The following is a 14,738-nucleotide window of genomic DNA, read 5'->3' on the forward strand; positions in this document are numbered from 1 at the left end:
ACAGAGTCTGGAGACGCCGTGGAGAACGTTCTGCTGCCTGCAGCATCCTCCAGCATGACCGGTTTGGCGGTGGGTCAGTCATGGTGTGGGGTGGCATTTCTTTGGGGGGCCGCACAGCCCTCCATGTGCTCGCCAGAGGTAGCCTGACTGCCATTAGGTACCGAGATGAGATCCTCAGACCCCTTGTGAGACCATATGCTGGTGCGGTTGGCCCTGGGTTCCTCCTAATGCAAGACAATGCTAGACCTCATGTGGCTGGAGTGTGTCAGCAGTTCCTGCAAGAGGAAGGCATTGATGCTATGGACTGGCCTGCCCGTTCCCCAGACCTGAATCCAATTGAGCACATCTGGGACATCATGTCTCGCTCCATCCACCAACGCCACGTTGCACCACAGACTGTCCAGGAGTTGGCGGATGCTTTAGTCCAGGTCTGGGAGGAGATCCCTCAGGAGACCATCCGCCACCTCATCAGGAGCATGCCCAGGCATTGTAGGGAGGTCATACAGGCACGTGGAGGCCACACACACTACTGAGCCCCATTTTGACTTGTTTTAAGGACATTACATCAAAGTTGGATCAGCCTGTAGTGTGGTTTTCCACTTTAATTTTGAGTGTGACTCCAAATCCAGACCTCCATGGGTTGATAAATTGGATTTCCATTGATTATTTTTGTGTGATTTTGTTGTCAGCACATTCAACTATGTAAAGAAAAAAGTATTTAATAAGATTATTTCTTTCATTCAGATCTAGGATGTGTTGTTTAAGTGTTCCCTTTATTTTTTTGAGCAGTATACTTTGAAGGAGCCATCCAGGACCCATTGACTTTGCCCGTGTCTACACTAGTACTCCATGCCACTGTCATAAATCATCTCTCCCTCTCCCTGCACACTGACCCTGTTTCCATGTGACCCACCGCACCACCTGCCTCCTGCCATGCCCGGCCCCGTCCTAACACTCTCCACTAACAAGACCTGAGTGGTGTTGCTACACACTGGCCCCTCATTGGAAACTCACTGGCTGCCATCCTACTACCTGGTTCCTGTGGTAGCCACATAGCGGACAGACCGATAAGAGGAAGAGAAGGGTAGGAATCACCCGGCTGGTTATCCTCAGATGGAGGGGAGGGGTGCAGTCACCTCACCCTGCTTTTGAATGAATAGGCTTACTCTAGCCTACATGCAGTGTGAGTGAGCTTGCCCTGGCTACCTACGCCTTTCCCTTAGTCCTCTACTGCCCCCTTTCAGAGAGGCAGAGTGACTGAGCTGAGCAGGAGGAGGCGTGGTCGTGGTGCCACCATCAGGCTCAGCGAGCTAAACACGGGCACGGCCAACGCTGCCCGGGCCAACGCTGCCAGCACCAAAGGCCCACAGCTCCCTCGCTCAGTCTGCAATGAGGTCATTTTAAGGACTGGGGATTTGCGGTGGCTTCGGCTTGGCATTTCAAAGTGCAAGAGAGGATCCTCCAGTTTAAGGAAAAAGTTGGAGTTGAAATGAGGGCAGTTTTTCAGGTTTTTTTCCCTTCTTCCCACGACAGCAGAAATTATTTTGGTGAACGTTGAATTACAGACCCCAGGTTCGCATTCAAACCAAATGAAAAGCTAAACCTATTAATGGTAACCAAAAAGCACGCACGCACACACACACACACACACACACACACACACACACACATCTCAAACACTTACTGGTACAGTAGAAATGATAAATGTGCCAGTGATAAATGGTAAATGGTTAGTGGCAATGATCAATTGCTTTAAATAATGGGTGCGTGAAGAGGAGTAGATCATTGGAAGTGTTTAGAGTAGAGGAATGCAAGAGAAGAGACAGGAGGGGGGTGGTTCTGTGCCCCTCCCTTGGTAGTGGAGGTTCTGATGAGTTAGCGGGAGCCCCGACCCCGTGGACAGAGGACAGGGTGGGGTTGTTTTTGTTTTGGACCCCCCCACTGGGCGATCGCGTGCTCGCAGAGAGGAAGGGGAGGGGGGGGGGGGCTCGTCTAGGGCCAGGGGGCACTGCTTCACAACCGCCAGCTCAACGACACTCTCCTATTGGCTGAGCCGCTCTGCCCAACCATGCGCTGTATCCATGGAATCCCAAAAAGCTGGTACCGTTGAAAACAAGTGGGTAGCCAATCAGACAGGAGCTCTGGGAGAAGAGATGGTACAGTAGTAAGACCTGAACATGAACGCACATGAATATATTAATACAGATGAGGTAATGCCACAAAAACAGAGGATTAGGAAGGGGAGCGAAGGGATCTGGTGAACAGGCAGTGAAGGAATTTTTTCCAGCACCCAGCATTATCCTGCTCAAGGAACTAACTGAAAAATTTCACTAAGCAAATTGTGACTTGTAATTTTCCAAATTGCTGTCATGTTGTGAAATAAAAAATAAAAAAAAGTGTCAATTTACAAATCATTCACAAAATACTTATACTGACAATATTCCTACACGCAAAACATTCTAAATTGTTTGGATTATTTCAAGGTAAAAATGTGAGTGGACTGTGATAAAGACATAGTGGAGGAATAACAAAAACATGAGTGATGAGACCTCCGCTGCATCAGTACTGAAGAAGATCCCAATATTTAGTGCCACGCCCATTGAACGTGGTGACCCCAGGATGATCCTCCCAGAGTCAACCACCCCAACCGTGAAAACCCAGCAAAACAATCCTGGACTGGAGGCTCCGGGTCTGCAGAGGTGTCCTAGAAAAACAGCTCAGGGCTGCAGGGTAATGGGGGATAGTGCTGACATTCCACTACTACTATGCTGCTCTCTCCCTCTCTGCAGCAGCATGCGGATCCACGTGCCGACCCAGTCTTACTACGGCAATGATGCCCAGCCAGCGGGGAAAAACAACGCCCTCCCTCCTCCTCCTCCTCCTCCCCTCCCTCCCTCCCTCCCTCCCTCCCTCCAGACAGACTCAGACAGCCCGCCGCATCACGTGGCCAGTGCCGTGGAGAGGCTGAGCGCTCGCCTGGGGCTTCAAGGGGGGGGGGGGGGGGGGGGGGGGATGGGGAGAGGGTTTGTGTGTGTTTGTGTGCGTAAAAATGTATATAGGTGCATATTTGATAGAAATGATTTAAACGTGTATTTGGATAAGGATGTATAACGGTGTGTCTATAATATGTGGCTCTAAGATGTGCGTGTGGGTGTGTATTTTGGGGAGAAACCGAGGAAGCGTCAGACAGAGTGCTGCAGTGGCGGGAGCAGAGAGGCAGCTTTAAACTTGACCTAGATTCTCCGGGTGACACGCCACATCGCATTAGCCCAGTCAGCCAGGCCCAGACCCGCCGGAGCTCGCTGACGCTGGCCCGATCGGACAGGCAGAAAAAGAAAAAAAAAGGGGGGAAGAACTTCCCAAATGGGGCTGGCACGCATTTCCCCCTGCGCCCCACAACTGTACCCCCTTACCCTCCCCAGTGAGTCAACCCCACCCAGCTGACTCTGTTGGGAGGGAGCTTACTGGGGCACATGGTGAGGGGAGGGAGGGGGGCCGTGGGCAGGGGACATGCAGTTTGTTTGTTTATGGTTTGAACTTGATTAACCCCGTGGCCACGCCCCTCCGTGTGCTATATTGTAGTAAACACCATTAAATAAAAAAAGGCACCAAAACAGATTCAACTTGCAAAATAAAAACACACCTTCAAACCAGTCAAATACAGAGACCAAACCATAACAACCACAATAAATATCATGACTGACAGGTAATGCCACTCAGTCTGCGGTATCATCATGCATTATTAGGCTCACCATAACAATGCTACTGCATCTCTAGCATCTTGCTGATTGAGTCATGTTTTTCTCCTGCTTTGCATCACAATGAAGCCTACTACTTTTACAATTCAACACAGATTCAGGCCAAACTACAATTAATGCACATTTGGAGATAAAAATAAACCTTTGAAATCTAAAGAGACCAACCAAAGCAGCAGAAATCACACACACACACACAGAGAGAGACAGAGACAGAGACAGAGACAGAGAGAGAGAGAGAGAGAGAGAGAGAGAGAGAGAGAGAGAGAGAGAGAGAGAGATGAAACCAGGAGCTTCAGCTAAGCCCTCATCTTTGGACTGCACCTGATCAAAGCCAGAAACCATGGAAACAACTACAGTAGGCTAGGCTACACACACACACACACACACACAGACACACACACACACACAAACGCGCAAGGCTTTTGAAACAAACACGTTTTCATCAGTTTCATCAATACATTTTTCCTTATCAAGCACACTGTCTGTTAGGCTACTGTCTCGAAGGATTATCTAAAAACTGTAGACTACTTTATACTCAATTGTTTATTACATGATATCAAGTTATCAAATGTTTATGTAATAAACAGGTAAAACAACTACTAAAGGTCACCCCGGCACTTTTTTGGTAAACAGTTACAGGCCTATTCCTTAAGACGCGACGGCTATACCATTCATTCAAAAGTCGACAGAGCAACCTCTGGATCACTGCAGTGCGGTGGATAAGGGCTGACCTGGTGACCTCCATGCAGGCGACTACAAATGGGGTGTAATGGGGCAGAGAGAAACACTTCCCCACAGCCCCAAACCCTCCACCCTGAAGACTCCTCCAACTCCCGCCTGTGGGGTGGTAGTTAGTGAGGGGTGGGGGTGAAGTGGGGCACAGGCTGCATGTCGTGGGTCACACCTCCCCCCTCCAGGCAGCTCTCCAACTCCAGCCCCAGTCACTGCAAACAGCCCCAAACCATCATTACACAAACGACCTTTTGACTGTGTCGGAGTTATGGACGCCACACAGAACCCTTCGAATCACACTCTATAGGCGGCAGAATGTAGGACCATCAGCATCTCGGAGAGAAAGTGTATGACATTTTAAATGAGAAGCAGAGTAAGTAACGCGGATCGGTACGCGTTTTTGGTATTTTCTGAAGAACCCTCACAGGATTAAGGGTGGGGCACAGTGGAGCATGCTGGGGTTTGGGGAGATGGTGATTCTCGGTACAGACGTGCCTGTATCTTTCAGAATGCATTGAGCGCCCTCTGGAGGTGATGGACAGCAGTACATAGAAGATGATGCGGAGGGAGAGCGACCACTCCCAAACTCTGAACCACGATGGTAGGGACACACATGCCAACTTCAGCTACACATCCTTCAGGCAACCACCGCAAAACTAAAGACGAGGGACACCGATTGAGCTATTCATTTAACAACCGTCTTTATTTCTCCAGATGTTTGGTCTACGGTTTAATTTCCCCAATTAACCAGATCTCCAATCCAAACATTCCAAAATCAGAATTGCACACGCATCCACCCTGACATTGATGTGGAGTCACTTTTTTACTAAAACCACATTGGATTCATTAGCATAACCTGTTGGATTAATAATATATGCCATTATGCAGACACTTTTATCCAAAGCGACTCACAGTAGTGCATGCATAAAAAAAAATATATATATATATATATATATATATGGGTGGCCCCGGCGGGAATTGAACCCACAAGCCTGGCATTGCAAGTGCCATGCTCCACCAACCGAGTTGGGTCTCAAAATGCGTGGAGAGGTCAGGGTTCTAAATGTGGTCATGCAACCTGGGCTACTTGCTGCAGCCCATCCTCTAACATAGGGATACCGCCTCAGCTCACAAACACTGCAGTAACTCCTCAGATTAGCAAGCATCTTGTCTTGCACTGCATCAAGGGCAAAGAGGGGCTAGTGTCAAACAATTGGCTTAGAGCGCCACCCGGTGTCTATTTCGAAATCTACAGGGTAACATGTATACACTACATGACCAAACGTATGTGGACACCTGCTCATCGAACATCTCACTTCAAAATCATGGGCATTCATTTGGAGTTGGTCCCCCCTTTGCTGCTATAACAGCCTCTATTCTTCTGGGAAGGCTTTCCACTAGATGTTGGAACATTGCTGCAGAGACTTGCTTCCATTCAGCCACAACAGCAATAGTGAAGTCGGGCACTGACGTTGGGCGATTAGGCCTGGCTCGCAGTCGGCGTTCCAATTCATCCCAAAGGTGTTCGATGGGGTTGAGGGCAGGGCTCTGTGCAAGCCAGTCATGTTCCTCCACACGGACCTTAACAAACCATTTCTGTATGGACAGGAAAGGGCCTTCCCCAAACTGTTGCCACAAAGTTAGAAGCACAGAATCGTCTAGAATGTAATTGTATGCTGTAGAGTTAAGACTTCCCTTCACTGGAACTAAGGGGCCTAGCTTGAACCATGAAAAACAGCCCAACCATTATTCCTCCACCACCAAACTTTACAGTTGGCACTATGCATTGGGGCAGGTAGTGTTCTCCTGGCATCCACCAACTCTAGATTCGTCTGTCGGACTGCTAGATGGTGAAGCGTGATTCGTCACTCCAGAGAATGCGTTTCCACTGCTCCAGAGTTCAATGGCAGCGAGCTTTACACGACTCCAGCCGACACTTGGCATTCCGCATGGGGATTTTAGGCTTGTGTGCAGCTGCTCGGCCATGGAAAGCCATTTCGTGAAGCTCCCGACTAACAGTTTTAAACACCAGTCAGCAACAGGTGTGGCTGAAATAGCCGAATCCACTCATTTGAGGGGGTGTCCACATAATGTGCATTTGCAATTGCCATAATTAGAGACAGTAATACTATAATTCCTATGTCCTCCATATGGCCTGCCCTATAGGACAGGCAGACGTCTGCAAGATAAACAGAAGAGAGACAGCGAGAGAGAGCGTGCAGAGAAAGGCCGAGCCCAGAGAGAGAGAGAGAGCAAAGAGCGAGAGCGAACAACTGGTGTGATGCTCAGGGGAGCGGATGTTGCCGAGGTGAAGAGCATGTCAACCCTACAGGAAGATAAATAATCAAGCAGTCAACTGATACTTTAGCTGACACAACAAGTCACTCTGCATATCACCCACCACAGACCGATATCATCTCCCATTTCCTGATCATGGGGATGTGGGGCCTGTGTGTGTTACAGTCTCCCAGATGTTTGCCGAAAAGAAAGTCATTGATATTTCTGACATGGTAAAGTGCCTTCAGGAAATTCTCTCAAGTGAAATACATCGCCTAAATCGTCTTCATCCACACGATCCATGAGTGTCTCTCTGTACTGTATGAATAGTTGCCATTTCGTGAAACACTGCAGTTCCAAAGGCAAAGGAGTCCTGATTGAACATTTTCCAAATGAAAAGAATTATAACAATGAAGATGTCTTGATTGCATATGGGTCGTTGCACCAAGTAGGTGGGCTCCCGAGTGGCGCAGTGGTCTAAGGCACTGCATCTCAGAGCTTGAGGCTGGTTCGAATCCAGGCTGTATCACAACCGGCCGTGATTGGGAGTCCCGTAGGGCGGCGCACAATTGGCCCAGCGTCGTCCGGGTTTGGCCGTCATTGTCAATAAGATTTTTTTCTTAACTGACTTGCCTAGTTAAATAAAAAAAATTAAAAAAGTGCCTTTTGAGTAGTGTAAAAAAAAAAATGATTTTACCAAATTTTTACATTCTGTTATAAAGACCACATATTCAACTTAAAAAAATATATATTTTCCCCATCTCAAGAGGTTAAATAAAAATACTATAGTAAGTTCCCATTAAAAAAGTAACAGGGTTGGCTGTAACATGGTTGATGACATTTTTAAATCAGCCATAAATCCCCTTGTGACAGGGGGAATGGAAGCTTGTTGTGTGAAAGAGTAGAACCAGCTCACCTGCTTTTACACTATGATTTGACTATTAGATGTTCCATGTTTCTTTTGAAAAAAAAATGTTCAGAAAGGAATAGTTTCACTATAGGGTTAACCTTAAAATGAGGGACAGGTTGTTGTTTGTTTCCTTCAAATGAATCCCTAAATCACATGAAGTAAATAATCATCTTCAGAAATGACTGTCAAAGCAACAACATAACTAGGGCTTTACAATGATGGTGAAAACTTTGACAAATGTTGGGGTTAAGTGACTTGTCAAAGAATTTTGGCACTTTAGGGAGTCTTTATTCATATAAAAAAAAAAATCATGATTTATTGAATTTCCCAAAAGAGCACTTTATTTAATGTAACAGGCTTTTAAAATGCAATATTTGTGCACAATTTCTACTTAAAATATCAAAAGGGACCCTTTCGTGGAACGACCCATAAGTCTTTACACCCCAGAGTGAATACCTGGTGGAAGCACCTTTGGCAGCCAAAACAGCTGTGAGTCATTTTAAATACAATTCTACTAACTTTGCACAACTCTTAGGGCAACATGTATCCATTGTTTTTGTCAGAAATTGCTCAACCTCAGTAAATTTTGGGGATTATCAAGCAAAGTTATGTCAGGACTGTGACTGGACCACTCACGAACACAACACTTCTTGGAAATACTTTCTGGTATGTCTTTGGCATTAAAAATAATTTTGTAATTGTCAGGCTGAAAAATAAAACTATGCCAGGGTTAGGTTTTCAGAAGATTGAGGCAGGTTTTACTAACTTTTGACCTTGGCTTTTCTCCATTTATATTTATTTTTATTCTGACAAACTCCCCAGTCCCTTCCAGTGAAAACCATACCCATTGCACAATTCTGCCACCACAATACTTGAAAATAGAGGGTTTCACTCCGTGTTGTATTGGATTTGACCCAAGCATGTCGTTTTTAATTTAGGCCAAAACATTAATTGGGGCAGCAGATAGCCTAGTGGTTAGAGCATTGGGTTGCAAGATCGAATCCCCGAACTGACAAGGTAGAAATCTGTCGTTCTGCCCCTGAACAAGGCAGTTAACCCACTGTTCCTAGGCAGTCATTGAAAATAAGAATGTGTTCTTAACTGACTTGCCTAGTTAAATAAAGGTAAAATAAAACATTTGCTTGTCTTGCAGTATTACTTAACACCCTTGTTGCAAACAGAATGGATGATCTGCGGTAGATTTGTTTTTAACAAAGGCTTCATTATGTTTACTTTCACTATAGGGTTAACGTGGGTATATGGTTTCACTATAGGGTTAATGGGGAGATAATGCAGTGTTATTGATCCTTTTATATTTCAATTTATTGTGGTGGCAGCATCATGTTATGGGTATGCTTATCATCGGCAATGACTGGGGAGTTTATCAGGACCTAAAGAAATATGAAAGGAGCATAAGTCCAGATAAAAAATTAGCGGAAACGCTGCCTCAGTTGTCTGAATAACTAAACCTGGGATAGAGTTTTATTTTTCGGCGGGACAATTTCCCAATTTTTTATGTCAAAGACACACCAGAATGGCTTTCCAATAAGCGTTAATAATGGTCCGGTCTCAGTCCTGACTTAAATCTGCTTATTTTGACAAAAACAATCTATGTTGCCCTAAGAGTTGTGAAAAGGTAGAATCTCATTCAAAATGATTCACAGCTGTAATGGGTGCATAAGACGATTCCACCAAGTATTAACTCTGGGGTGTGAAGACATGTTTTATTTTGCATCAATTTGGAAAAAGGTATATAAATTTGTCTTTCACTTTGGAAAAGTTGAGTAGGTTGTGTATATCGGTAGGACAAAAATCGATTACATTTTTAGAAGTCATTTTAAAAAGGCAGCAAAAATGTGCAAGGGGCGTGTTGACTTTTTCTAGGCACTGTATGACACATCATACCATAGTCTACAGTTTATAAATATCTTTACATCACCAGCTGGTGGCAGTACTGCCTCATTATTTTTTTTACCAGAGCTACAGTGAAAAGCTTTACCTCAGGCTACTTTACTACAGTACACACCTCCCCTGGTTTACAGAAGCTAATCTTACCTCAGCGTTCAGTGAAAGGAATGCCGCATTCACTCCATCATCTCCACTCTGTAGTTACAACTCAACACTTCCCGTCTCTTGGCCAAAGAGTCACAGACTGAAGTCTGAGCTAGCTAAAATAGATTAGCGTTCCCGCTAAACCGGTGGATTTGAGTCTCGCAGGGACACCAATGTAGCTTTAGCCAAGCCATTATTGCATTAACAAATTGCATGATAATCATGATATTTCCGCTAGGCTACGGTTTTAATGAACTGATGTTTAACCAAACATACCACACAGAACATGTGAAATGGTATTGGCTTATTTAGTCCTAAACGGCTTGGATTGTCTCCAGCTGTATCAGACAGACAGGTGGGAAGCTGTGGTGCGAGACAGGTGGGCAGGTAATGTAACAACGTGCTCTGACACCTCTGATTAGGCCCAAGATTGACAGCTCCGCTGCCACGCCATGGTAACGGTCTCCAAGGAGACTGAAGGGAAAATATAAACAAGGGAGGAAAAAAATCCCACAGGCAGGAACTGTAACAGAGGGTAGTGATGTTATCACCTATTTCTAATTCTGACTGATCCAGTGTGTCTGAAAGGAAGCTGTGGAAGATTCTATGCTTAGTTGTAGCTAGGGCTTGTTGTGTAGGTGAGGTGCTCCAGAAAACCACAGTAAAAGCTTCGATCTGTATACAGCCACACTAGGACACAACAGACACATTAGCCTCCACAGAAGAACACCTTACCTTTGATATAACAACGCAAAATACTGAATGTGTGAGGGTCAGGGAACTAGTGGAACAGTGTTGCTTCCGTCCCACTTCCTTGACTCAACCTGAGCTCGAACTAAGGACCCTCTGAACACACCTATCTGTCACTCCACAAACAACTCATTCAAGTTCTCAGAGCAGGTGACGTCACCGATAGAACACTGCTAGCACGCACAGCTAACTAGCTAGCCATTTTACATTGGCTAAACTAGCATAATTATTAAATTTTTTTTAAACATCACAAATGTTCAGACAGAAACCCAGCCAAACTAACTATTAATCAGATAGAAAAACAATAAGACCTAAGCCACTGGACTAAGCTCTTGTTTGCTGAAGAAAACACGTTCCAACGCTTTGTCTTGACTGCCAGCTTCACCTCTGTGAGGTCAGACAACCCCTGGTGACCCAGTGACAAACCCTAGTTACATAAGCAGGACTGCCACCAGCCTTGGAGAACAGAGCAGAAAGTGGAGGCACCCGCATTACTCCGACCAACACCATGGCCCACAACGCACTTCATTTCCATACCAGCATTACACAAACCGTGTTCACATTGTGACCCTGACGGGGGAAAAAGTCAAACCACAGCGTTCTTCTAACTCCAAATAATAACAGGAACTTAAAATGGAGAAAGAACTATGCTTAAGAGTGACCACGGTTAGAGCTGAAGATCCACAAAGTCATTTTCCACTTGAGGTATAAAGAATCCAATAGAAAGGCCTTGTAGCAGAATAGCATATTTTGCTGTGGTGTTACAGCTGAACCCTAAAGTTAGATGAGTCAGGACATGACAGCAGTGGGTGTTGATAGCTCCGGGGTGAGGTTTCCCCTAGTTACAGAACTAGGATCCGTTTCCCCTCCCCCCAATCCTAACCTACCATTAGCAGGGGAAATGCAAAACTGACAAGATCAGCGCATAGGGGTAACTTTGTGTTAATACTAACCAGCAGAAGCTCTGGAGGTGTCAGTCAGGAGGAAGGAGGCCGAGCCTGGCGGGTGGCCAAGGTCACAGTCCTCCAGCGGAAGTCAGGTTCTGAAAACAAAGGTTCGTTAAGTCAGAGTGAGTCAAATCATCCTCCCAAAACAGATACGAACAAAGTCTTTATCAACTAATTTTCTTGCTCCTTTTTGACCACAAATTTTGCGACAAAACTTAACCTGGACAATATTCAATATTCAACATTCGATATTCCTCTTGGTCTACCCCTCTGGTCCAATTATCATGTAAGAGGTCAAAAGTTTCACTTGGCCACAACAAACATTTCCAACCTCCAGGACTTGATTATCCCTAGAATACTGAACACTTAACATTACAGGCCACATGAATGCAATGTTACCAGAGGTTGAGAATTTATTGGACAATAGTCAGTCACTGGTGCAGCCCTTCGTGACTCTCATGCAGACTGGGTTTCTTGAGATGGGCAACGTTGCAGCAGTCTTATAGAAACTGGGAGGCACAGCAGCCAGACGCACACCACTTCCTATTGTGCAACACTTCCTCTCATTCTGTGTGTACTTCGGCTTTTCCACTGCACTCCCTAGTCCACTTCCTCCTGTTAGGCTACAATAGAGCCCAGAAAAAACATTCTTAATGTTTGTTCAACCAAGACTTGTGTTCACTGCAATTAAAAATCAGCCAATGGTTTGAGGTGCAAGATGGGGGGGGGGGGGGGGGGGGAAATCGTCATTGTCACAACCATAGATGTTCTATTTCTATGGTCACAACAAACTTATTATTTTTTTTTTGCATTGTCACCCACATAAAGCCTTTTGAATTTTGTGACACACCAAATAGACATAACCATGTTGATAACCACAACCAAGGATTTATAGCTAACTGACCCAAGAATGACCAGTCCCAGCACTGGGTCCAGACTTCTGACCCACCCTTTTGAGAATCACTGGTGAAGAGAACCCTCATGGCAAGATATGCTTCAACCTGATCTTTTCTTTTAAAACCATTTGGATTTGAAAAGCCTCTTGAACATGAACCCCAACCACACTCCTCTCAAGTTCTCTGGCCCTTTCCGGAGTGTGTTTGAACGCAGGTTAAGTAGACGGAGACAATTAGGACCGGGGGCGCTGGACTATTCCACTATTCACCAGCCTGCATACAAATAGGCTGCGAACAAATGGCCTGCCATAATGAACTAGCAGTGCTCATGCATGAATGCGATTGGACTTCTAGTTCTTTGACTTTGGCCTACATCAACCGAACGAGTCAGTCACTCAGAGTGAGCTCTGGAGAGAAACCTTCAGCAGGTAACTCGGCTTGGAGTTGGCTGAAATCCACACAAGACTTCGAAATTGAAGAACTTTGTGCTCAAAGTCCCCTCATAGTTATACTTGTGGAAATGGGATATCAAATATCTACTTCCTTTCAGGTCACCCTTTATGTTTCACTGTAGAACCTTATTACCACTGTTTGTTTATGATACACTGTAGGTTTTAAAAGGGGAAGTATCGCCATAGCAAGGGGCTCTAGGTCGATATAAAATAAAAATGGACTTGGCTTGTCACTTTGGACATTAAGTGACATCGGTGCCAAGGCGTCATGGAATAAGTTACGCATCATTTAGCAACACCGCTGGAGGTACTACGCTTTAACCCCACCAATGTGATGTGGAATAAGAGCTTTGGTTTAGATTGTATTCACTGTTCTAAGATACAGGCTGTTCAAGAGACTGTTGGGTCAACTTGTCATTTCTATTATATATATATATTTATATATATATACACACACACACGTCTTAATATGTAACAACACGATAGGCAGAACCAAGCCTGAGAGAACTAAGCAAACAACAATTTGAATATAGATTCTAGTTTAGACCCTGATTGTAGGACGGCAGTTGAATTAATTTTCTAAATTACATTGTGATAATGGCCTGGTAAACAGGTCCCATATTATACCGGTTGTAGCTACACTGCATCTGGAGTGACCATTCATTGACACACCCGAGGGTCAGTGCTTGATGCATGTGAAAGAAATATTGATTGACCCATTGCATGTCAGGTTTCTTTAAATCGCAATAACGCTACCCCGAAAAACAGATGAGCATCATAAATGCACAGAGTATTTAAGTGGAGAGAAACAAAAGCAATTCTTGTAGTGTAGAAACGGAACTTCCTTGAGTCTTTGAAAAATAAACAGACTGTCAACAAACGTGTTTGCATTTACAGAGAGGTCAATATGTGGGACAACACATGTTGGAAACTACAATGTGCTGCCACTATGAAGCAGGCCATCATTCAAATCAATAGCGGCTGATGATTTGCGTGGTCCGCAGATCCAGGGTCAGTTGGGAACATGACTTTCCAAGAACATTAGGTTTGTGCTAATTTAAAACATAGCAATTAGAAGACACAAAGCAACGTTGCATTTCAGAGGGTAAGCAGTCGCAGCTCTCCTCGGCCTCATCGTGTCGCGCTGAACAAGAACGATCCGCTCACGAGCAAAAAGTGAGACGTTTGTCAGAGTAGTAAAAAGGTTCGCTGACTACGAAGCGAGGGACACAATTTGTTCAATTAGGCGGTGTCGTTTTACATGTTTGATACGTTCTCAATTAAAACGCGTGTTGCCGTGGCAACAGCTTCCAGTTGCTCACTGTGAGCGAGATGGGGCTTAAGAGCCGAGGAGGAAAACTGGCTCACGCTTTTTATTCAAGGGGGTGTGGATGATCATATTCAAACTAGAGCCGGTTACATAAGCCTTAGGAACAAAACACATCTTAACTAAGGTCTAACTCTGGCATCGATTCCCCCCCCCCCCCCCCCCCCCCCCCGACAAAAACTGAAGCAGATCTGTATGCATAGAGGTGACACTCCAACAAAATATGTTAAAACAAATTAGGCACTGTGGAGAATTGTAGCTCTGAGGCAGCCTCAGTCGTCTCCATTCGCATTACAAGCACCAGGCAGGCAATAAAAACCTGCATTGATGCTAGCCCAAGTTGATTACTGAAAATACCATGCACTCTTTCCATGACAGTGAACAAACACTCATACAGTGGCTTCGGAAAGTATTCAGACCCCTTGACTTTTTCCACATTTTGTTACGTTACAGCCTTATTCTAAAATTGATTAAATAGTTTCCCCCCCCCCTCAATATCCCTTAATGACAAAGCAAAAACAGGGTTAGAAATGTTAAAAAACTGAAATATCACATTTACATAAATATTCAGACCCTTTACTCAATACTTTGTTGAAGCACCTTTGGCAGCGACTACACCTGTATTTAGGGAGTTTCT

The 14,738-nt window shown here is 45.0% G+C and overlaps 1 protein-coding gene across 3 annotated transcripts in view; it reads right to left on the bottom strand.

Moving 5' to 3' along the window:
* Positions 1–14,738, bottom strand: part of LOC106590167 (CYFIP-related Rac1 interactor B) — a 38,416-nt gene that overhangs the window by 14,339 nt on the left and 9,339 nt on the right. For 2 of the 3 annotated variants that reach the window (XM_014180837.3, XM_014180838.3), the window contains exon 2: positions 11,433–11,521. The gene's annotated coding sequence lies outside the window, so the exon portion shown is untranslated. Of the gene's footprint in view, positions 1–11,432; positions 11,522–11,825; positions 12,050–14,738 lie in introns of those variants that run through there. The other variant, XM_014180839.3, reaches the window with a different exon arrangement.

The sequence above is a fragment of the Salmo salar genome, chromosome 29 (genome assembly GCF_965601325.2).
Source record: "Salmo salar chromosome 29, fSalSal1, whole genome shotgun sequence".
NCBI classification, from domain to species: domain Eukaryota; kingdom Metazoa; phylum Chordata; class Actinopteri; order Salmoniformes; family Salmonidae; genus Salmo; species Salmo salar.